We start from the raw sequence: 25,451 nt of genomic DNA on the forward strand, positions 1-25,451 counted from the left end.
GTCTGACAAGATCAGAACATCCAGGGTGTGCCCTGCAGAGTGCAGAGTGCGTCAGGCCAGAGGGAAGAATAGAGGGGGAGAGAGAGTTGCAGAGATTTGCGAAACAAAGATGGGTTGGTGGCATCAAGGTGGATGTTCAGGTCTCCAAGGAGGGGACGTTGAGAGGTAGAGGCAAGGAGGGACGAGGAAAGGTCAGCCCACTCAGAGAGGAAGAGGGTGACGTGGCCAGGTGGCCTGTAGAGAGTGGCCACAGTGAGAGAGAGGCCAGGAGAGATAGAGAGCCTGCAGACTAGGCATTCAAAGGAGGAGTAGCCCCGCGTAGGAATGACAGAAGCAGGGATCCACTGTGGGAAAATCAAGGCCACACCCCTGTCGGACACACTCCACTGGGAACTGCATTTCTCTTGCTGGTGAGAATAAGGGGCGACTGCAAACCCCCTTGGGCTCTCCCTTTCAGTCCTCTGACTGTTCTGCTAGTTGTGGTCATGGGGCTGCTCCCATGCTGGGGGAGGGGTGATTCCTTGTTGATCGTTTTGAGGCGTCAGCCTCTGGGTAGTAGATCTTTGGTGCAGCCCCCTCAGTTCAGGGCTAATCGCCCCTTGAACAGGGTTGCCTTTTTGGGGGTCTTAGGAGCTCCTGACTCTATGGGGCTAATTGTCAACGAGACTGTAATTTCGCAGTGGGGACACTTTACATGTCGACATACACTTAGGCGGTTCCCTGCCGTCAAATATTGGTCATTTGCACATTGGTGTGCATAAGGCAGCATACCAGGCTTTGGACCTGCACTTTTGCACTCCGCCATGCAAATGAGATAAATGCTGCCTGCCATGTGTGCATGGCAGGCAGCGTTTACAATGGATACTTATTGGGTCTGCCTGCATTTTGTGCACAAAGCTGGGAAACCCCATAGGGAGCTGCATTTTTTGTTCCGGCATGAAAAAGCATGCCGGCGCAAATGCTTGACTATTTGCATGTTATGTTATGTCATTTGGTATTTGTATAGCGCCTACTGCCATTGTAATGGCTTTGAAGCGATGTGGGGTGGAACGCCCTTCGGAAGACTGTAGACTGTGCAAATATGAAAACAAAAGAGCCTTACATTGCATACAAGCCCTTTGTTTACCCCTGTTTCCACCGATTGGGTGGTTTCCACGCTTGGACCTCTGCTGGGCATTAGTTGGTGGAGTGTTCTTGGATAGAGTCTTTGCTGGATGGCTCTTTCTGCTCTCCTAGCTCTGGGAATGGAGTGGCAGCTGCAGGGAATGCTGGGCCCCTGCCTTGCTCGCCTATGTGGAACTGCAAGAAGTATGCATAGTGAACTCCTATTCCCACACATCTTCGCCAGTTGAGCAGTAGGTTGGCCCTGAAGAGGAGTGCTGTGATAGAGACCCTTTCCTGGATAGGTCAGACACTGCGCGAGGCGGGCTTTCGCCTGAGTCAGCGATTCTTCACGCCGCACTAACAAAACTGTCGCGGGTTGATATATGGAGGGAGTTCAATGTGGGTAAAAGGGAGTATTCATATTAATCAGCGCCTCGTGCGTTGTACACTAGAATCGATTATTTGTTTGTCGGGGCTGAGCATCTGGATGAGTTTTCGGCAGAGAGTATTTGGGACGCTCAGTTTCGGATCATTCTCTGCTGGTGGTGTATTGGGACAACAGGGGACCTAGACCCCCAGTCACGGCATGGCGTAAGTCGGCAGACCTGTTGTGAGATGACATTTTTTGGGATAGATTGGAGGACTTCCTTGCGATCTCTTGTCGACCAATGTGTGTGACTAGAGGGGAGGTAATAGCCAGAGCAGGTGGGATTAGACGTTTAGCTGACGGAAGACTTGGGGACTCTAGAAGAGCAGATTCATATTGTTGAGTTGAACAATCTTCAGGACTCCTCGACTGAATCTGCGCTTCTGTTGCTGAGGACCTGATGTACGGAGGCGTGGGAGAGGCTCCACAGATTCAACTATTCCCTGTATGTGGCTCGTGCAAACGGGGGGGGCGATAAGTCAGGGAGGTTATTAGCATGGTTATGCAGGACAGAACAGCCACAGCGTCCGATCACACTGCTCCACGATGAGTGCAGTGCCCCATGGTGGTCTAAGGCTGCAATCAATGATATTTTTAGCACCTTTTATAGTGATTTATATAAGCATGAGATGCTGGTAGACTCAGAGGAGCTGCTCAGTGCGCTTTCCCAGATTCGATTACTGCGGCTCACATCAGAACAGGCTACGGCACTTGAACTGCCATTGACGAAGGAAGAACTAAGTGGGGTAATTGCGTCCCTAGCAACGAGGAAGGCACTGACGGATGACGGACTCCCTGTGGAGTTCTATAAAACGTTGGTCATACCCTCGCTCTTGTCCTGCTGAAGGTATACGAGGAGGCCTATGAAACAGGGTTGCTCCCACTTAGTATGCGAGAAACGCTGATTGTCCCCGTGCCTAAACCTGGGAAGCCGATGGAGTACTGCGAGTCATGCCGGCCTTTGGCGATGCTAAACCAAGACGTTAAAATACAAACTGCATTGATGGCTGGTGCGGCTTCACAAGGTAATTGGCGCCTTGATTCATGAGGACCAAGATTCGTGCCCAGGAGGAAGTCCTCAATGAACCCGCGTCGCTTGCAGCATATAATATAATTGATCAGAGCAACCTACAAGATGCACCATATGTAGTGGCATCTCAGACGCTATGAAAGCATTTGATTCGGCTTTGGGATTGGAGAGGGCTTAATTCCTTGGGCCATGCTGTTATACATTCAATCGGTGGCCAGAGTTAAAACCGGGAGACGGGTGTCCGAAACATGGGGTATACAGAGAGGGACTCGGCAGGGTTGCCCTCCCTCGCCCATGCTGTATATTCTGGCCCTGGAGTCATTGGCAGTGTTTTTACGATAGGAATGTTCTGCAGCGGGTGTTGCAGTGGGGGGCTCTATGCAACTTGTTTCTCTTTATGCAGATGTCATCCTTCTATATCCCCGCGAGCCAGAGCATAACCTCCATATTGTTCTGGAGGTGCTGGACAATGTTGCTGGACTAACTAGGATCACTTTCAGTAGACAGAAGTCATGCCTTGTTCCCCTGGCGGGACTGTGACACTATGATGAAAGACAGAGGCATTGCTGGGGGGGGGGGGCAGTGGGCTATAGCCCTGGGTCTTTTGGTTGTAGCCCCGGATAGAAGCTCATGTTTTTTCTGTTGGTTGTGATTGTGATTTGTGTGTTGCTGTCACTTTACGGAATATTGCTTCTGCTCCTATAAAATGTGACTTTTGGTGTGGGCTTGAATTTTTGTGACAATAACGCTAATAAACAGTTCTTATAATAAATGAGGGGATGGGGCCAGAGAAAAAAAGAATAATATGGGAACTGGGACATCATTGAGTAAGTACTGCAAAGAGGAAGAGTAAGACTAGGCTTAATGAAGATTACTGGTACGTAATCAGAGCTTTCTTCTGTGCCTTGATTTACCAGGAGCCATATAAGATCTCCACTGTGCAGCCCTCCTCCGCTGCCTCAGGGCGTTTCGCTGTCAGTGGCGTAGCCAGGATTGTCTAACAAGTGGGGCCTGAAGCTAATGTAGTTGGGCCCACCGCAGCGACATTGACATCTGTAAATGCTGAGCGGGCATTTACAGATTTTGGCAGGGCCTTGTCCGTACGCCTCTGTTCGTTGTACAGGCGTTGAACGAAGGGTTTGGAATCCACCTCGGTTTTGCACTTGGTCAAGACCAGCGGGATTCCATTGGTAAACGCCGCCAGCAAGGCGTGTTTGCCGGCGGCGTTCACATTTTCACGAGATTGAGGGGACAATGGAAGAGTAACACCCGCATTTTATGCATGCATGGGCCTGCCAACGCTGTCTCTTACATACTGTGGGGTCTCCTTGTGGGGTCTCCCGCATGCAATTTTTTGGTCCGCGAGGCAAAGTAAAAGTGTGGGGAACTTACTTTTACGCTTCCATTTGCCATTCCGCCCCATCCGTAAAGGCTGCCTGCAAACACGCTTTGCAGGTGGCGTTTAGTAATGCGGTGGAGAGGTACATTAAGGTGTAAAGGCATTTACGCTGCATTTGGAGGGAGTGTCTAAAAGCCAGCTTGTCTCGGGCGTGCTTTCTATTTGCCCTCCACCTCTTCAAGGTTGAACATTAGAATCAGGGGACCCCACCCCACCGCACATGAGTGCAACCCGGCATGCAATTTAGGATTTTCATGAAATGACCTTGTGCATGCACCCTGATGGAGCGCCTAGAGGCGAACAGTGTGTGCTTGACACGTTCAGTCCGGAACCCATCCATGTATCCAATCCTTCCTTCGGTTGCTGTGTGTATTTCGGTCCGTGGCTCTTGTTTTTTAGCGCCTCCAATTCTGTATTTCAAAGAGCGGCGCCTGTGTCCCTGCAGTGTTTTCTTAGAACTGGCCTCCAGGCCTACTGGTTTCCTAGAACTGGGCCTTGTAGGAGGCGTGCTCTCGGGGTGAGAGGGTGCACACAAGCAGAACAACCAGGGGAGTCAGTGCGCAATTTCAGGACTTGCATGTGTGCACTGTGTGTCGGGTTTCAGAAACTAAAGCTAAACCCCCTTCAGAGACCCACGCCCTTATCCTGTCCCTTCCTTCTGCACCTCCAAAATGCACAGAGCAGCAGAGCAAGCTTCCCTTACACACAGAATACACACAGAATAGGCACAGTGAGAGCAGCAGCAGAGCAAGCTTCCCTCACACACAGAATAGGCACAGTGAGAGCGGCAGCAGAGCAAGCTTCCCTCACACACAGAATAGGCACAGTGAGAGCAGCAGCAGAGCAAGCTTCCCTCACACACAGAATAGGCACAGTGAGAGCTGCAGCAGAGCAAGCTTCCCTCACACACAGAATAGGCACAGTGAGAGCAGCAGCAGAGCAAGCTTCCCTCACACACAGAATAGGCACAGTGAGAGCAGCAGCAGAGCAAGCTTCCCTCACACACAGAATAGGCACAGTGAGAGCAGCAGCAGAGCAAGCTTCCCTCACACACAGAATAGGCACAGTTAGAGCAGCAGCAGAGAAAGCTTCCCTCACAGTTCGAATTGGTACAATACGAGCAGCAAGCTTCCCTCACAGTTCGAATTGGTACAATACGAGCAGCAGCAGTGCAAGCTTCCTCTTCACACAACAAGCAGGTCAAGGTAGAGCAGCCGCAGTGCAAGCTTCCCTCACACACTGAACGGGTACCGTAAGAGAAGCAGCAGTGCAAGCTTCCCTCACACGCAGAACAGGCACTGTATGCACAGCAGCAGAACAAGCTTCCCTCACACACTGAATGGGTACAGAATGAGCAGCAGCAGTGCAAGCTTCCTCTGCACACAACAAGCAGGTCAGGGAAGAGCAGCAGCAGAGCAAGCCTCCCTCACACACAGAACAAGCACAGTACGAGCAGCAGCAGAGCAAACTTCCCTCACACGCAGAACAGGCAAAGTACGAGCAGCAGCAGAGCAAGCTTCCCTCATACGCAGAACAGGCACAGTACGCGCAGCAGCAGAGCAAGCTTCCCTCACACGCAGAAGGGGCACAGTATGAGCAATAATGCAGCTTCCCTCACACGCAGAACAGGCACAGTACGAGCAGTAGCAGAACAGGCTTCCCTCAAACACTGAACGGGTACAGCATGAGCAGAAGCATACCAAGCTTCCCTCACACGCAGAATAGGCACAGTACGAGCAGCAGCAGAGCAAGCTTCCCTCACACACAGAACGTGCACAGTATGAACAGCAGCAGTAATGCAGCTTCCCTCAAATGCAGAACAGGCACAGTGAGAGCAACAGCAGAGCAAACTTCCCTCACACACAGAATGGGCACAGTACAAACAGCAGCAAAGCAAGCTTCCCTCACACACAGAGCAGGCACAGTACGAGCAGCAGCAGAGCAAGCGTCCCTCACACGCTGAACAGGCACAGTACGAGCAGCAGCAGAGCAAGTTTCCCTCACACACAGAATGGGCACAGTACGAACAGCAGGAGAGCAAGCTTTCCTCACACATAGAGCAGGCACAGTACGAGCAGCAGTAATGCAGCTTCCCTCACGCGCAGAACAGGCACAGTGAGAGCAGTAGCGGAGCAAGCTTCCCTCACACACACAACGTGCACAGTATGAACAGCAGCAGTAATGCAGCTTCCCTCAAATGCAGAACAGGCACAGTGAGAGCAACAGCAGAGCAAACTTCCCTCACACACAGAATGGGCACAGTACAAACAGCAGCAAAGCAAGCTTCCCTCACACACAGAGCAGGCACAGTACGAGCAGCAGCAGAGCAAGCTTCCCTCACAAGCTGAACAGGCACAGTACGAGCAGCAGCAGAGCAAGTTTCCCTCACACACAGAATGGGCATAGTACGAACAGCAGGAGAGCAAGCTTCCCTCACACACGGAGCAGGCACAGTACGAGCAGCAGTAATGCAGCTTCCCTCACGCGCAGAACAGGCACAGTGAGAGCAGTAGCGGAGCAAGCTTCCCTCACACACCGAACGGGTACAGCATGAGCAGCAGCAGACCAAGCTTCCCTCACACACAGAACAGCGCACAGTACGAGCAGCAGCAGAGCAAGCTTCCCTCAAACGCAGAACAGGCACAGTGAGAGCAGCAGCAGAGCAAGCTTCCCTCACACACTGAACAGGTACAGTATGAGCAGCAGCAGAGCAAGCTTCCCTCACACACTGTAGGGGTACAGTACGAGCAGCAGCAGAACAAGCTTCCCTCACACACAGAACATGCACAGTACGAACAACAGTTGTAATGATCACCTGATATCGACAGGGATGCCACTCAGCCCTGGTTGGACCTCTCCCACTCATGAACCCCTCCTTGGATATTGGTTCAGCTGAGGATTGGGCCTGCAATACAGGAAAATCGGATTCAAGACTTAACTGTCTGTTGCTGATTGGCTCCCGCCTCCCTTGAAAACCAAACCTTCCCTTAGACCTTCTCCTCACCTTGCTTTTTGTACGATGCACTCTCCGTCCTGCTTCGCGGTGCAGCGGCGCATAGCTGGTGCGGACGCATCGTAACCTAGTTGCTTCACTGGTGCGTGCCCTGTTCGAGTCCAGACCTGCTGTGACTCCAGCGCGTTAAGGTAGGTTTTGCTGTTTTATAGTCTTGATATTCTGTCCCTTCTTTCTCTCTCTTGTCCCTTGTCTTTTTCTTTTTAATAATGTCTCTGCTTCTTCCTCTAGATGTGGGAAGAGATTATTGGCGTTGTCATGCTGATTGAAGCTGAGCACAAGGCGGTGAGTGAATGCGCAATGCGCGGCGCTATCTTGTCTTTTATTGTGCTAACCTGTGTCTCCCCTCTTTCTTGAAAAAAAGCAGTAAGGGGAGGGGGGAGGAGACAGACGAGGTTGCTATCATACTAGGTCCAGGGATAAATCTGATAGCGTAAGTGCATAGAAGAAAGTAAGGGGAGGAGATAGGAAAAGGGAGAAGGGAAAGGAGGAGAGAACAGAGAGTTAGCAGTAAAAAGAGTGGAGAAGCAAGAGGGGAGAGTGAATACAATTGCAGAAGTCAGTAGTAACATATAATGTTGCAAGCCAGGATTCAAGATGAAGACGGGAACAGCATGATTCAGGGCCACCATGAGTACAAGATGCAAAGGAAGTCCAGAATGAGAGTTGAGAAAGGGTGACATACCGTGAATGAATGAAGTCCATAAAAGTCAAATCCAGCATTGGCCACAAGACGGTGATGGTGAAACCAGAATGTATCAGGACAGACTCCTTCAGAAGTAGGCTTGAGGGGGGAGCAGGGTAGTAGAATCAAGCAAAACAGGCAACACCTGTGTGCGAGAATGGTGGGGGCACAAGGGAACATCACAGTGGGACCAGAGCGCGGTGGGGATGGCCTGTGGGGACAGAGGTTGTAACACATGTTGGTGCATGCTTGAATTGGAATAAGTAAACGCTTACTAATGCTGTTTTCGCTCTCTTCTTTCCAAGTTGCGGTGTTCCAGAGAAGGATGCAGTGCCAAGATGCTGGTGTTCTCTGGACCGGGTAAGCGATGGACCGAAGACAGGATACTACTCACAGGTAAGTGTCGTATTAACGATATTCTTGTTCTTTCAGGGACGCGGCTCCAGGATAAGGCAGGCTAGGAACTCAGGAGACTGAACTGAACATGGTGAGCGTCACTGCAGAGTAACGCAAAGCGTGTTCCTCCGCCTGGGCGTGGTTTATATAGCCCCAGGAATCCCAAGGCCCGACCACACCCAAAACACTAGACCGCATAGCACAGTTCTTGGAACTGAGCTATGTCGGAGCCTCCATGTTGAACAAAAGCCCATTAAGAAGTCCAGGCCCCATGTTATCTTCAATTGAGTATGACTCCAGGAGAGTCTTTGATGAGATGGCAAGGCCTTTGAGGCCATAGTGGGAGATCGTAACTTGGCTCCAGTGCCTTGCCTATGAGGGTTAGGGGTAGGGATCATGACAGCAGCAGAGCAAGCTTCCCTCACACCGAACGGGTACAGTAAAAGCAGCAGCGCAAGCTTCTTGCACACAAAGGGCATATAGCAGAGCAAGCACCCCTCACGAACACAGAATAGCTGTAGCATATGCAGCAGTAATGCAGCTTCGCTCGCGCGCAGAACAGGCACAGTGAGAGCAGCAGCAGAGACAGCTTCCTTCAGACACCGAAGGGGTACAGTACGAGCAGCAGCAGCACCACCTACCCTCACATGCAAAACAAGTAAAGAGCAGTAGAGCAAGCAACGCTCGCAATGTGAGGAATTCGACCATCCGCACGGTGAGTGTGTGCTCACCTGGGCCTTTTTGAGATTTTAAATGAAATTGAATGATTGTAGATCAACCTCCGGAAAATGTGTGGTGCTAATCCGCACACATTTTCCTATGCTCACTGCAGAACATACACATAGACCTGTGTACTCTGGGTGGACACACCCTGCAGGCGTAGTCCCCTGTGTCATGGGATCCGACAGGTGGAATACACAATGCATCTCCAGAAGGGGAGGGCCAAACCTTCCCCCAGCCATGGCAAGCCTAATTAACTAAAAAAGGCTGCTCCATGGATTCACCCTATCCTTTTGTTGAGGCCTGTAGCTAGTGGCAGCATGCACACGCCAATCAGAGTCTAATTCAAGCAGGCCCACATGGGTCCTGGCTCCAGAAGCTAACAAAGGAGACAGGAACCCCCAACACACTTTAATATTCACTGTGTCAACCTGAAGCCAGCTCCCGCCCTCAGTATCGAGGGACAGTGAAATGTCATGTCAGGGACGGTGTGTGTTACAGTAGTCATCCCCGCACAGGGACCCCAATCAAAAGGTATGCAAATGGGGTTTGAGGGAACAAGAGAGTATCGTCTTGCCGCAGCTTCATGGGAGACCTGCTGCTTTAATCAGGATTGGGACTTAGTAGTACAGTTTTTCATCCCTTTTACCATTTCTGTTGTAAAAGCACTCTGGTGATGACCCTCGTGCATACAATCATGTGAATTTATACACAGGGCCACTGCATGCCGAGTACTTCTGACAGCTCGTCCAGACCATCATGTGAATTTATACACAGGGCCACTGCATGCCGAGTACTTCTGACAGCTCGTCAAGACCATTATTATTATTATTATTATTATTATTATTATTATTATTATTATTATTATGTGAATTTATACACAGGGCCACTGCATGCCGAGTACTTCTGACAGCTCGTCCAGACCATCATGTGAATTTATACACAGGGCCACTGCATGCCGAGTACTTCTGACAGCTCGTCCAGACCATCATGTGAATTTATACACAGGGCCACTGCATGCCGAGTACTTCTGACAGCTTGTCCAGACCATCATGTGAATTTACACACAGGGCCACTGCATGCCGAGTACTTCTGACAGCTCGTCCAGACCATCATGTGAATTTACACACAGGGCCACTGCATGCCGAGTACTTCTGACAGCTCGTCCAGACCATCATGTGAATTTACACACAGGGCCACTGCATGCCGAGTACTTCTGACAGCTCGTCCAGACCATCATGTGAATTTATACACAGGGCCACTGCATGCCGAGTACTTCTGACAGCTCGTCCAGACCATCATGTGAATTTATACACAGGGCCACTGCATGCCGAGTACTTCTGACAGCTCGTCCAGACCATCATGTGAATTTATACACAGGGCCACTGCATGCCGAGTACTTCTGACAGCTTGTCCAGACCATCATGTGAATTTACACACAGGGCCACTGCATGCCGAGTACTTCTGACAGCTCGTCCAGACCATCATGTGAATTTACACACAGGGCCACTGCATGCCGAGTACTTCTGACAGCTCGTCCAGACCATCATGTGAATTTACACACAGGGCCACTGCATGCCGAGTACTTCTGACAGCTCGTCCAGACCATCATGTGAATTTACACACAGGGCCACTGCATGCCGAGTACTTCTGACAGCTCGTCCAGACCATCATGTGAATTTACACACAGGGCCACTGCATGCCGAGTACTTCTGACAGCTCGTCCAGACCATCATGTGAATTTACACACAGGGCCACTGCATGCCGAGTACTTCTGACAGCTCGTCCAGACCATCATGTGAATTTACACACAGGGCCACTGCATGCCGAGTACTTCTGACAGCTCGTCTAGACCATCATGTGAATTTACACACAGGGCCACTGCATGCCGAGTACTTCTGACAGCTCGTCCAGACCATCATGTGAATTTACACACAGGGCCACTGCATGCCGAGTACTTCTGACAGCTCGTCCAGACCATCATGTGAATTTACACACAGGGCCACTGCATGCCGAGTACTTCTGACAGCTCGTCCAGACCATCATGTGAATTTACACACAGGGCCACTGCATGCCGAGTACTTGTGACAGCTCGTCCAGACCATCATGTGAATTTACACACAGGGCCACTGCATGCCGAGTACTTCTGACAGCTCGTCCAGACCATCATGTGAATTTACACAAACGGCCACTGCATGCCGAGTACTTCTGACAGCTCGTCCAGACCATCATGTGAATTTACACACAGGGCCACTGCATGCCGAATACTTCTGACAGCTCGTCCAGACCATCATGTGAATTTACACACAGGGCCACTGCATGCCGAGTACTTCTGACAGCTCGTCCAGACCATCATGTGAATTTACACACAGGGCCACTGCATGCCGAGTACTTCTGACAGCTCGTCCAGACCATCATGTGAATTTACACACAGGGCCACTGCATGCCGGGTACTTCTGACAGCTCGTCCAGACCATCATGTGAATTTACACACAGGGCCACTGCATGCCGAGTACTTCTGAAAGCTCGTCCAGACCATCATGTGAATTTACACACAGGGCCACTGCATGCCGAGTACTTCTGACAGCTCGTCCAGACCATCATGTGAATTTACACACAGGGCCACTGCATGCCGAGTACTTCTGACAGCTCGTCCAGACCATCATGTGAATTTACACACAGGGCCACTGCATGCCGAGTACTTCTGACAGCTCGTCCAGACCATCATGTGAATTTACACACAGGACCACTGCATGCCGAGTACTTCTGATTGCTCGTCCAGCCCATCATGCGAATTTGCATGCTGAGCAGTTTTGAGAGTTTGTCCAGACCATCATGCAAATTTACACACCTGCATGCTGAGCAGTCTCGACAGCTCGTCCAGACCATCATGCGAATTTACACACCTGCATGCTGAGCAGTCTCGACAGCTCGTCCAGACCATCATGCGAATTTACACACAGGGACATTGCATCGTGACCAGTTTTGACAGCTCAAGACCATCATGCAAATTTACACACAGGGCCAATGCATGCTGAGCGGTTTCGACAGCTCGTCTAGATCATAAAGTTAATTTACACACTGGGCAAATGCATGCTAAGTACTTCTGACAGCTCATCTAGACCATCATGCGAATTTACACACAGGGCCACTGCATGCCGAGTACTTCTGACAGCTCGTCCAGACCATCATGTGAATTTACACACAGGGCCAACGCAGGCAGAGTAGTTAGCCTTTTAAGTAACGGCATAAGATAAGTTTTCCTTATTTCTTGGAGGAGGGGGCAAGATAACAGGAAGTGCCTTCCTGTACTGGCCAACAGAGAATGAGTGAAACTCTTTGCTATACCCTGTTATGCTGTGTTATGGAATCTTGTATAGTGCATCGTTTACCATTAAAAAGATGTGTATGTGTTGAGCAGTGCCTTAAGTGGCACTGGAAAATGAGCTGGCGCTCATCAAGGGGCCGGGCCCTAATGGTGGGGGGCACCTACCGGCTCATTAAGCCACGCCTCCTTGCCAAGCTGCAGCTCAATGGGCTACCGGGCACCCCCCGCCAGCTAGAGATCAGCACTGAAAAGGTGAGGCTGCTGGAAGCCTGAAACACCTGCGAATGAGCGGGAACTTCTGGCTTTAGGAAAAAAAGGCCTCTGCTTGCAGCGGCCTCACCTTTCTTCCATAATGGTGGGGCCGGCCCACGAGCATCTCTTGCTTGAACGGATGCCTTGCAGGTGCGACACCGACATTATGATTAAGGCATTTTTTTCTGAAGCCTGAAGCTGTCGCACATGAGCAAGAGCTTCAGGCTTTAGAGAAAAAAGCCTCGTCCTGTAGCCTCATCCTGTAGCGGCCGGAGGAGATCAGTGAGACCCGGCAGGATGCTGCCACAGAACAAGATTTCTGAGCCGGCCGGGGCACAGCCCAGGCTTGCCACGGCCCACTTAAAGACCTGGTATTGAGGTAAAGGGGCAGGTAGACGACAAGAAGGTACCTTTATCCTCAGGTTGCCATGAATCAATATGCATGCAGCAATGGTAGCCATTGGGTAAATGTGCCTTCTGCTGAGATCTACATTTAAACTGCTGCTCATGGGTTCCAATCCCCTCAGGTCTCACCCGGCCGAGCTCAGGTTGGAGTAATGGCACTTCCTGTGATATCATGTGCAAATAAAGGGCCCCCCCAAATTAATTTGCCACACTTGGCTCCACAATTCCTAGGACCGGCCCTGTGTGCAGTAATTCGGCGAGTGGTAGTGTGCCCTTGATAACCTGGGAGATATTTATTTATTACTTATTTATTTATTCATATTTGTATAGCGCACATCAGCCCAGAGGCATCGTGGCATCGTGGCGTGGAGATACCACCTCTAAGTAGCTTTCATAACCAAAGCTTTGCTTCATCTCCCAATATCTCCAGCCCCTCGCACTTCCTGCTACGTCTACCGAACGGCTGCGCGCTCCATCGTGCAGCTGTTATGTGACGGGGTTCTAACCAGCTCTCGTTTCGTTCTAGCGAAGGAAAAACTACCTGCGAGTAGTTCATCCTAGGTAAAGATCGACCACCCTCCTGGGATAGGATATCTTCCAATGCTGATCTAAATTTAACTAATTTCTGAGTGACCCAATCCCAAAATAATAATGGTTTAGACTGGCCATTCACTTCTCTGCACGAAATTCCCTAAAATTAGCTTGGCCAGCACTGGAAAAGGACCCATGCGCCACAGAACACCATTCCAGGCAGCGCTGTGGATTGGAAACGCCTCCATGAAACGCTCCCTATTGAATAGGCTGCCGAGGTCAGTGTACACAAGGTCCTCAAAGTTCCAGATGCCAGGACTTCAACTCCCACCAGCCCTAATCAGCATAGTCAGCCGTGAAGATTCGTGAGAATTATAGTCAAAACCACCAGCCGAGCCTCAAAACGAGTAGCCGTGAAAGCAAGTGGTGTGCGCCATGCATTTGCAAAGGTGCGAGAATCAGCGCAGTTCCTGCTACACATGTATCAATGAGCAATCAGCGTGGCCAGAGCCGGAGTAGGGCCAGAGCATGGGCAGTCTGTGCGTGCAGCTGTGTTGCTAGGTCTGGAAAAGATATGCTATGCTATGCTATGCTATGCTATGCTAATATCCGATCTGTCGGGACTCTGGGCTAGCTAGCCTTTTGGTCGCAACCCCTGAGCTTCTATCTGGGGCTACAACCAAAATACCCGGGGCTATAGAACCCTCAGCCCCCCCCCCCCTTAGCACCGCCTCTGCTGTGCGGTGGAACAGGGACCCCCTGTCAGGAGCTGTCAGAGGGGTCCGCATAAACTGCCGTGCAGCTTCCATGTATTGGCATGAGGCCACAGTGTCGCCTCCAAACCTCCTGTGGCTCTCTAGAGAGAGGCACCCGTTCCCAGAGGCCCATCAGGGGCTGCAGGCCTTCTAATAACTGCTTATCACTTTCTTTCTTCAAGCAGCGCATTAAAGTGGGGGGCGATTTACAAATGATGGCCCATTTAAGAGACCATTGTTTTGGAGGCGATGTTTGTAACGTTTCTGTGTTAAGAAAGGCAAATAGGCATTTTCATTCTGAAAGCACTCACAAAGCACCAGTTAATCTCCCCCAGGTCAATTACAATATATGAAACAAACAGTTTTAAATTAGCTACATTATTTTTACATGTTCATATTTAAGACACACATTTTTATGTTATTTTTGGTAGAATGTGATATTTTCATCGTATCATATTTGAACCCTTCATTGGTCAAACACTGAAACACAATGAGGTCACCTTTTCACACATTCCATGGTGTTATACGTCTTGAAAATAGATTTTCAAAACCAAAGACCATTTCTTTGCATTTTGCTGAATTGCATTCTGGTATTTGTAGTCTCCCAGTCAAGATGGGGGAATAATGCCACAATTGTACATTTTTTGCTGAACATATTTCTGTAATGACTGATATATTTGAGTGGGTACCGTACTATGGTATGTGTACTTTTAAAGTCGTCTTTATAAAGCAGAGTATTGTTGAAAGTCAGTCGTGGGATTGAGGAGGGGGAATGATGAGAGGGCAAGTATCTGCACAGGATGTGGCAATCCTGGGCTCTGGTGCAGTTATTTTTCCCTGATTGTGCCATGTGCTGCTTTTTAGGGCACAAGTAAATGATACATGTGAATGGACAGCGTAACTTTTTCAGGTATACACGCATTTCGTCGCCTGTATTTACATCGTGGGACTTTTCATCGCCGACCCTTTCATCGCCAATTTTTTTTAATTTTATTTTTAGGGGGGGTGTTTGTGCGGGTAGAGGTATGTTTATTTAAGTAAGGGGGTTTTTGGGGGGACCAGCCCCCCCATAAAAAAAGAAAAAAAAATGTTGGCGATGGAAGGGTGGCGATGAAAAGTCCCATGATGTAAAATCAGGCGGCAAAATCACGTAGAACCCTTTTTCAGAGGGCGGACGCAGAAACCTTTGGGTGTTTTTGAGGTGAGCAAGCTTGCTCAAGCATTTGGCTACCAGGATTTCACCCAGGTTGTCATGTTTCCAGTGCAGACACTTACTCGCAAGATGCATAAAATGATCATCAAATCACATGCTCGTATTGGGATTTTGTTTTCATGGGAATATTTCACTACATATTACTGGGTTAAAAAGGCGAGCAACTTTTACACTTGGCCAGCATTTTAAATGAAAAAATGTCCTCTCTCGGCTTATTTTTCTGTATTCGATTACTTTTTTTTTGAAAGTCCAGTGCTCTTTTGTCTGATGCACTTTCTTTTAAGGGGAAAGGTCAAGTGAACTAGGTGAGTATCTTTCACTTTAAGAAATGTTCACTTACTGTGCGCATTTTCTTGGGGGCCAGCTTTTGATTTTCACCATGGGGGAAAACGTCCCACGCCGAGTGAAGCTCAGGTGCCGTTCTCATCCCCATGTTAAAACAACACATTTTACAGCAATTTTTTTTTTTTTAACTTTCGTTTAAGGCACACAAACCTTTGAGCATCTCAGCGCTATTACTGCAGGAATAGGAAAGTAGACATGTGATTTACAGGATGGTCTAAACATATAACGTCTCAGCAACAGTCTCCCAACCTGCTCAGTTGCCTTTGCAACTTTCTGCTATAGGATTCCCTGGGTATCCAGTGATTTATAACGAATACAAAATAGAGAATGAAATTTAAACGAATAAAAAGGGAGAAAATACAAAGTTAAAAAAATATATACATATGTTATGCCGGGTTAAGGGGTTAAATCTGGTGGGGGGTTTAAATATGGGGATACGGGGGCCTTGGGATTGGCCCCCCAAAAAACTAAAATATATTTTCATTGTTCCGTTTTGTGAAAATGTCCTCTCTGCTTCCCTTGCCTCATCACGCCTTGAATCACTTGTGTATAGGTGTGTTATAAATGCCATATCATATCATATCTGTTTTTTTATTTGTAATAATCACATTCATATTCTACACCTGGCTAACAGTTTTGACCTGCTCACCGCCTCCAATCAAGGCTCAGGGGGTACATTAATGAGGCGACCTCATTTTGTAGTGAGCAGCACTTGATAAACGTAATTATTGTTATTCTTTTTTATTACAGTCAAAATATCTGTAGCTTCTGAAATAAAAGCATATTGCTAATTTCAAGAATATGCTCAAATACACTGGCGTAACAGGGGCCCCCACAGCCCCCGCGGTGCAGGGGGCCACGCCAGCACATGTGCTGTGAGGGGGCCCCACTACAGAAAAAAAAGAAAAATATTTTTTTTCAAAAAAAATAAAAAATTGTTTTTTTCATTTGAGTTTACTCTGCATTCATAAAGAAATACTTTCTGTAACAGAAATAATTTATTTACGAAGGCAGAGTGACTGCAAAAAGAAACATTCTTTTTGAAGTCAGAGGCCTCCGCCCTCCCCATGGCATGGAAGACCCTAGGCTGGAGGCCTCCATGTTACAGGGTGGAGGGAGCCCTATGACTTCAAAAAGAAATAGTTTATTTTTGAAGACCTCTGCCTTCACAAAGAAATTATTTCCGTTATGGTTCGGTCCTTAACAGAAATAATTTCTTTATGAAGTCAGAGTGACTTCAAAAAGAAACAATGGGCCTCATTACGGGTTTGGCGTGAACGCTGGCAGTCCGGGAAGTCAGGTGCCAGCAAATGGTAAGTCCCTATTTCCCTCGGACTATATGGGAATGGGGACCACGGACGCACTGGCACCATTAATAACGGTGCCAGTGCTTCTGTGTAAACTCTACGGGAGGGTGCCATTCTGCCCAGCAGGTCTGACCTGCCGGGCGGGACGGGAACCACCCGCAGACCTGTAATATGCCAGTCCGGAAACAACGGTGCCGGTAAGCTTACCGGCACCAGTGTTTCCAGACCGGCATAGTTGTAATTTATTTTTGTAGTATTAGGGCTCCCCTCAACCCCATGACGTGTGAGTGTATTGTGAAAGGGTGCACACTTAAATGTATAGGTGGCTGCCTAGGTGTGCCTGTATGGTGAAAGGGTTCTCCCTTTAATGTACAGATGGCTGCCTGGGTGTGCCTGTATGGTGAAAGGGTTCACACTTTAATGTACAGATGGCTGCCTGGGTGTGCCTTTGTGGTGAAAGGGTGCACACTTAAATGTATGGGTGGCTGCCTGGGTGTGCCTGTATGGTGAAAGGGTGCACACTTTAATGTACAGATGGCTGCCTGGGTGTGCCTGTGTGGTGAAAGGGTTCTCACTTTAATGTACAGATGGCTGCCTGGGTGTGCCTGTGTGGTGAAAGGGTGCACACTTAAATGTATGGGTGGCTGCCTGGGTGTGCCTGTATGGTGAAAGGGTGCACACTTAAATGTATGGGTGGCTGCCTGGGTGTGCCCGTATGGTGAAAGGGTTCTCACTTTAATGTACAGATGGCTGCCTGGGTGTGCCCGTATGGTGAAAGGGTTCTCACTTTAATGTACAGATGGCTGCCTGGGTGTGCCTGTATGGTGAAAGGGTTCTCACTTTAATGTATGGGTGGCTGCCTGGGTGTGCCTGTATGGTGAAAGGGTGCACACTTAAATGCATGGGTGGCTGCCTGGGTGTGCCTGTGTGGTGAAAGGTTTCTCACTTTAATGTATGGGTGGCTGCCTGGGTGTGCCTGTATGGTGAAAGGGTGCACACTTAAATGTATGGGTGGCTGCCTGGGTGTGCCTGTGTGGTGAAAGGGTTCTCACTTTAATGTATGGGTGGCTGCCTGGGTGTGCCTGTATGGTGAAAGGGTGCACACTTAAATGTATGGGTGGCTGCCTGGGTGTGCCTGTATGGTGAAAGGGTGCACACTTAAATGTATGGGTGGCTGCCTGGGTGTGCCTGTGTGGTGAAAGGGTTCTCACTTTAATGTATGGGTGGCTGCCTGGGTGTGCCTGTATGGTGAAAGGGTGCACACTTAAATGTATGGGTGGCTGCCTGGGTGTGCCCGTATGGTGAAAGGGTTCTCACTTTAATGTATGGGTGGCTGCCTGGGTGTGCCTGTATGGTGAAAGGGTGCACACTTAAATGTATGGGTGGCTGCCTGGGTGTGCCTGTGTGGTGAAAGGGTTCTCACTTTAATGTATGGGTGGCTGCCTGGGTGTGCCTGTATGGTGAAAGGGTGCACACTTAAATGTATGGGTGGCTGCCTGGGTGTGCCCGTATGGTGAAAGGGTTCTCACTTTAATGTATGGGTGGCTGCCTGGGTGTGCCTGTATGGTGAAAGGGTGCACACTTAAATGTATGGGTGGCTACCTGGGTGTGCCTGTGTGGTGAAAGGGTTCTCACTTTAATGTATGGGTGGCTGCCTGGGTGTGCCTGTATGGTGAAAGGGTGCACACTTAAATGTATGGGTGGCTGCCTGGGTGTGCCCGTATGGTGAAAGGGTTCTCACTTTAATGTACAGATGGCTGCCTGGGTGTGCCCGTATGGTGAAAGGGTTCTCACTTTAATGTACAGATGGCTGCCTGGGTGTGCCTGTATGGTGAAAGGGTTCGCACTTAAATGTACGGGTGGCTGCCTGGATGTGCCCGTATGGTGAAAGGGTGCACACTTAAATGTATGGGTGGCTGCCTGGGTGTGCCTGTATGGTGAAAGGGTGCACACTTAAATGTATGGGTGGCTGCCTGGGTGTGCCCGTATGGTGAAAGGGTTCTCACTTTAATGTACAGATGGCTGCCTGGGTGTGCCCGTATGGTGAAAGGGTTCTCACTTTAATGTACAGATGGCTGCCTGGGTGTGCCTGTATGGTGAAAGGGTTCGCACTTAAATGTACGGGTGGCTGCCTGGGTGTGCCTGTATGGTGAAAGGGTGCACACTTAAATATATGGGTGGCTGCCTGGGTGTGCCCGTATGCTGAAAGGGTTCGCACTTAAATGTATGGGTGGCTGCCTGGGTGTGCCCGTATGGTGAAAGGGTGCACACTTAAATGTATGGGTGGCTGCCTGGGTGTGCCCGTATGGTGAAAGGGTGCACACTTAAATGTATGGGTGGCTGCCTGGGTGTGCCTGTATGGTGAAAAGGTGCACACTTAAATGTATGGGTGGCTGCCTGGGTGTGCCCGTATGGTGAAAGGGTGCACACTTAAATGTATGGGTGGTAAATGTATGGGTGGCTGCCTGGGTGTGCCTGTATGGTGAAAGGGTGCACACTTAAATGTATGGGTGGCTGCCTGGGTGTGCCTGTATGGTGAAAGGGTGCACACGTAAATGTATGGATGGCTGCCTGGATGTGCCTGTATGGTGAAAGAGTGCACACTTAAATGTATGGGTGGCTGCGTGGGTGTGCCTGTATGGTGAAAGGGTGCACACTTAAATGTATGGGTGACTGCCTGGGTGTGCCTGTATGGTGAAAGGGTGCACACTTAAATGTATGGATGGCTGCCTGGATGTGCCTGTATGGTGAAAGAGTGCACACTTAAATGTATGGGTGGCTGCCTGGGTGTGCCTGTATGGTGAAAGGGTGCACACTTAAATGTATGGATGGCTGCCTGGATGTGCCTGTATGGTGAAAGGGTGCACACTTAAATGTATGGATGGCTGCCTGGATGTGCCTGTATGGTGAAAGAGTGCACACTTAAATGTATGGGTGGCTGTCTGGGTGTGCCTGTATGGTGAAAGAGTGCACACTTAAATGTATGGGTGGCTGCCTGGGTGTGCCTGTATGGTGAAAGAGTGCACACTTAAATGTATGGATGGCTGCCTGGATGTGCCTGTATGGTGAAAGGGTGCACACGTAAATGTATGGATGGCGGGCTGTGCGTGTGTGTATATGGTGAATGGTGTGTGTGCTTGTGTTCAGGGGTGCAACAAAAACGACATTTCGGGGGGCTAACCCTTCAAATGTTGGGAGAGGCGCTAACTTCATGGGCGGTGGGGGAGGGTCAAACTTATTTGTTTGGGGGCATCTAATTTCTTTACGCATTTTAATGAGACTATGCTGGTGCAGCTTCAATGTTACAAGCAGTTAACTCTCTCTTTTAAGGTTGAAAGCACCCACTTATGGGCTGCTGTGAGAATGAGTGGTCTGGTGTTCCCTCTCTACCCTTCCAATCAATCCCCTGGCTTGCAAGCATTAAACCCACATCACGATTTCAAATGCCTAAAAAATGTGGCATTTGAATGCAGGTCCTAACAGTGAAATGCTTTATGTTAGTAATTGCTGGGCTCTTGTTAACAGCGAAAACCAGGTGCCATTTAACATCTGTGGCCTGTTCTGTCTGGCAACTGCTTCAAGGTCAGTAAGGTCGAGTCAACACAGCACAAAATTTCTGAGGGGAGGCGGGGGGTGCAGAATCCCAGTCAACTCAATGGTGTAGCACCAATACTTGTGTTTAATGCCTTGATTACGCATTACTCCAAGCCCTATTCTTTCTCGTCCCAGTGTGTATGAGACAGTACTTGTGTATAAGGCACTCTGCCTCCTACACAAGTACTGGGATGAGGTAGAGGTACATGGAGGCACTACCCGATTTAGCTACCTGTAATCTTCATTACTCCTAGTCCCACTACCTATGAGGTAAAGAGCCTCATATATAAGCTCTGGGACAAGGAAGAGGGCGTGGAGGTAATTCTGGGCCCAGGAGCTGATCTTGGAGGTTGCGTTAGGGTTGGGAGGGAGAGGGTATGTGTGGGGGAAGGTGGGGGCAGCATTGTGCAACAAATCATAATGGCTGTCCATGTCCAGGCTAAGCCGGTATGATATGTGGTATTAGAGTGGTTAGAGAGGCATTTTGGTGCAGCCAGTCTAGTCATTCCTCAGTTTGATATTACTTTTTTTAACTGGGCATTCCTGATAAAGCAGTCCTGCTAAGTGAATTACCTGGCTAGATTGCCATTTGGGTGCTGCCAGTCTAGCCATTTCTTACTGAGGCTTTGTATATTTTTCTGGGCATCTGTGATCAAATTATATGGTATAAGTCATTTATAACGTGCCTGTACACAAGTGTTTCTAGGCGCGACAAGACAAGGGAGGGAAGATAGAGGGAGGACAAGACAAACTATCTTACTAGGCCTTGTGTCATTCAGATTGTGCAAGTGCGAGAACGAGAAGTGCAAGGGGAAAGGGAGGGGGGAAGTGCAAGGGAGAGGGGAGGGAAAAACAGGGCAGCAATTCTCTGAGTATGTGCAGCCAGGGCAGTGTGGCTCTGGGTAGTGCATGGAGAACAAGCGACTGTAGGGTTACATTTACAGCCCTAAGTGCGTGGTAGGCCGAGAAGCAGTGCAAGGGTGACTGATCAAGAAAGAGTCTGGACTCAGTGAGACTTTGAGGATAGCCAAGCAACCAGTCGGTACAGCAGAGAGGTAGGTCAGGTAGGCCAGCAGGGGTGGGAGAGAGAGAAAGCAGAGGCGAAGAGGAAAGTTTTTAGCTGCTTCCGGAAGTTCAGGTGTTCCGGCTCAAGTTTGAGAGGGACAGGGAGGCTATTCCAGAGGGAGGCGCCTGCAGCGGAGAGAGCAGAGAGATCTCTGCCCAGAGAAGGGTCTAACCCTTAGAGAGTTGTAAGTAGCTGAGTGAAGGGCTTGAGAAGGAAGATATTTTGGAAGAGAGCATTGGATGTAGTGCAGGCCCCAGGCCCAGAAAGCCTTGTGGACAATGCAAAGGGTCTTGAACTTGATCCTTGCAGCAAGTGAAAGCCAGTGGAGAGATTTCAGGGATGGAGAGGAGATACGATTCCTGGGCTTGAGGCCAAGGATAAGTCTCACAGTCCTGTTCTGGATTAGTTGCAGAGGGAGGAGAGTAGAGGAAGGCAAAATGAGAAAGAGGCTGTTGCAGTAGTCCAGCCTAGAGAGAATGAGGGCTGTGGAGACAGTGAGCTTCTGGGGGAAAGTGAGAAAGGGAACAGTCCCTTTGAGGAGGAGCAACTGGTAATGGGACTTCCTGGGAACGTCCGAGATGTGAGGAGAGAAAGAGAGAGTGGAGTCAAAGATGACACCAAGGTTGTTTGCCTCACAGGAAGGTGAAGGAAGAGGGCCCAAGGTGGGCGGCCAGAGTGAGAGAGGGAAAGCAGGGGCAGGAGTCCAAATGAGAAGGCTCTCCAACTTACTGACATTAAGGCAGAGATCGTTGGAGGTACACCAATCTTGAATCGCGGATAGACAGTCAGGAATGAGCGAGATAGGAGAGGAGTTTGAGGAGAGCCTGAAGGAAAGCGGAGTGTCATCCGCATAACACTGAAGGTTAGAAGAGAAGGTAGAGATCAGGTGGGCCAAAAGGGCCAAGTAGAGGTTCAAAAACCAGGGTGAGAGGATGGAGCGGAGAGAAAGGGACCAAGTTGGACCTGGGAGAGGCTGTTCAATAGGAAGGAAGTCAGCCACTCAAGGGCCTGATCGGTGATGCCCAGGTTCTCATGGAGTCGATTGATCAGCATTAATCAGGATGGCATAGTTGACCGTGTCAAAAGCAAAGGAATGATCAAGGAGGATTCTGGACAGAAGGAATGCTGGAATCAAGGTTACAGAGCAGATCTTCACAGGTGTTCAGGAGAGCAGTTTCCTTGACTCTGGCAGCTCTGAAGCCAGACTGAAGGTCATGGAGACAACCTTCATACAAAGGAAATAAGGTAGGGAGAGTCCCTTCAAGCAATAAGTGGATTGGGACATTCAGGAATATATATATATATATTTCTTCCCCCACTGGTTCAGAAGGCGCACCACGGACCTGAAGGTAGACAGGTTCAAATCCCACAGCAAATGCATGGATTCTTGTTTCAAAGAGTGTTGATTTCTGGAATCGTGATTGTAGGGGTCCTCGAAGGTATAGAGAGCGAGATGTGCAGTTTGTAGCAGCTGAGCTGGCTGGGGTAGAAATCTTGTCTAATGGATGCAGAACCCGTGTTAGCTTCCAAGTAGCCTGACTTGGTTTGATGCTTGGTTTGATGAGGTTTACATTTTCATGAAATCTTGTGCGTGGCGTCCACGCTGCATGTCAGGGACCTGAATCCAAGAAACAAGAATCCATGCATTTGCTGTGGGATTTGAACCTGTCTGCCTTCAGGTCCGTGGTGCGCCTTCTGAACCAGTGGGGGACTACAGCCCTTGCCGAGTGAGCACTCAATTAGCCCTTGCCAATGACCAGGGGTAAAGTTCTCTCTTTCCTTGTTTCGCCCTGAGGAAGGCTTCGATTCAAATAGTTTGCCCAGCAGGGGGCACTCTCGCCAAAACGTGACATGGATGTTATTTCAACTAAAACCAAAACCAAAACTTTTCAATGTTCATTTGGACCCCTTGTAATTTAAATTCCACATCGGATAGGAAGGTCCTAATTGAACTGAGTCCTGTTTGAGTCCATTTATGATTTTGGATCTCCTTATAACACAAGCACGTTGGCAGACCTGCATTCATGGGACTGCGGAACTTGGAATAGTAATAAAGGCTGCAGCTTTTTCTTTTTCTTTCCTTCTTTTTCTTTTTGGTTTTATTAAGTATGACCAAAGTCGGATGCATTCATTGCTTATCATTTGTCTTATCTCTTAATGCCGTTTGATCATTTGTGTTTATTTCAAGATTTGAACAGTGCAGTACTGTAACCAGGTTTTTTTGGTTCATTGTTGTAATTTGACTCAACATTTGCTTGTCATCACTTTTTGGTTCTTATTTTCTTCTCCAATTAGTAATGTCCTTTCCTATTAGTAATGTCCTTTCCAACTCAATATGTTAACAATATTTGTTTTTTAATGATAAATGTTTTATTAAATTTGTTTTAACAACAAGGATTGTTGTCAGTATCTACAGAGGCTCAAAATAATTGTGATATGTGCTTTTGGTACACACAAGTTAATATTAATTAAACTCACTATACATTTTGCTCCAGCATAGTGGTTACTGTTGGTATATATATATATATATTTTCATGCAGACAACCAACAGATTCCGTGTGGAGAGTAAGCTGGGAGATGGCCAGCTTTTCCAACAGTTTGCCCATGAAAGGGGTGTTGGAGATTGGGCGATAAGTTTCCTGGGCAGGCAGGATCAGCAGACGGCTTCTTGAGGAGTGGGTGCATACGGGAGTGTTTAAGGGGAGAGGGGAACACTCCAGTGGTGAAAGAGTGATTACAGAAATCGGCCAAGGCTGGAGCGAGGGTGTCAATATGGTGCTTGATGGTTCTGGAGGAGCAGGGGAGCACCTGTTTGGACGACACTTTCATAGATCGGACTTGTCTAGAAACCTTGTCAGGTGTTATAAGAGAGAAAGAGGAGAAAGGAGGAGGAGAGGTAGAGATGGCCAAAGGGGGGCAGAGAGAGGGAGAGGAAGAGGAGATGGAGGACAGGATGTCCTGAGTTTCAGCAGAGAAGTGAGATGACAGAGCCATACAGAGGGCCTAGGAGGGAACAGGGGAGGTAAAGACTGCAACAGGATTGACTAGTTCCTTGCAGTTTTTAAAGAGTTTGGCCGTGTTGTAGAGGCCTCAGGCTTGAATGTGTGTTCTCTTCTTGATGAGTGTAATGGCTTCGGTTGGCATTTTGGTGCAACCAGTCTAGGTATGTCTAAATCTGGCCTGGCAAGCTTTACTGTAATGTTATAACGTGTCTACACTGGTCTACATTGTGCAGCCAGTGGGACATGTTTTCAATGTGGCATGGGATTTTTAATGGCAAAGCATTAATGTTCCTGTGCACTGTTGGTGACTTGCATGTATTGGATTGGTGTTACCCTACAAAACAATTGCAAACACTCTGGCATTTTATCCAATTTTTCTCAGAAAGTGTGCTGTATATCGCATTAAAACACAAATGTATAACTTTCTCCTAGTGCAGTGTGCGGCATATCACTTCAGCAGCAAGTTTGCACATATTGCGCAAGCGTGATAATCTATGACGGCCCAGAGTGTGGCGCGACCAGTCATTTCTTGCCGAATTGGGGGGCCCCCTCAGCATGGCTTGCAGGGGAGCCCCCACATTTTGTGTTACACCACTGCTCAAATATACACATAATAAAAATAAAGTCAATCGTGAAACTTCTGCAAAAACAGCAGTTGGTTTCAGTGAGCAAAACACAATCACCACATGTTTGCAATGCATTGCAGACAGACAGTGTTTGTAAACCAAAGTTTCAAAAGACCTTTTGCAAACAGTTTGTCTACCAATCACATCTGGGGAGCGGTGTGTTCAGGTTCCGGAATTGCAGACTGCTCTCATGTCCGGCCATCGCCACGTAGCCAAAGTGAGTCCTCCCGCAACCTGTATCACCCTACGCCGT

The sequence above is a fragment of the Ambystoma mexicanum genome, chromosome 3q (assembly GCF_040938575.1).
Source record: "Ambystoma mexicanum isolate Mex_15411 chromosome 3q, UKY_AmexF1_1, whole genome shotgun sequence".
NCBI classification, from domain to species: domain Eukaryota; kingdom Metazoa; phylum Chordata; class Amphibia; order Caudata; family Ambystomatidae; genus Ambystoma; species Ambystoma mexicanum.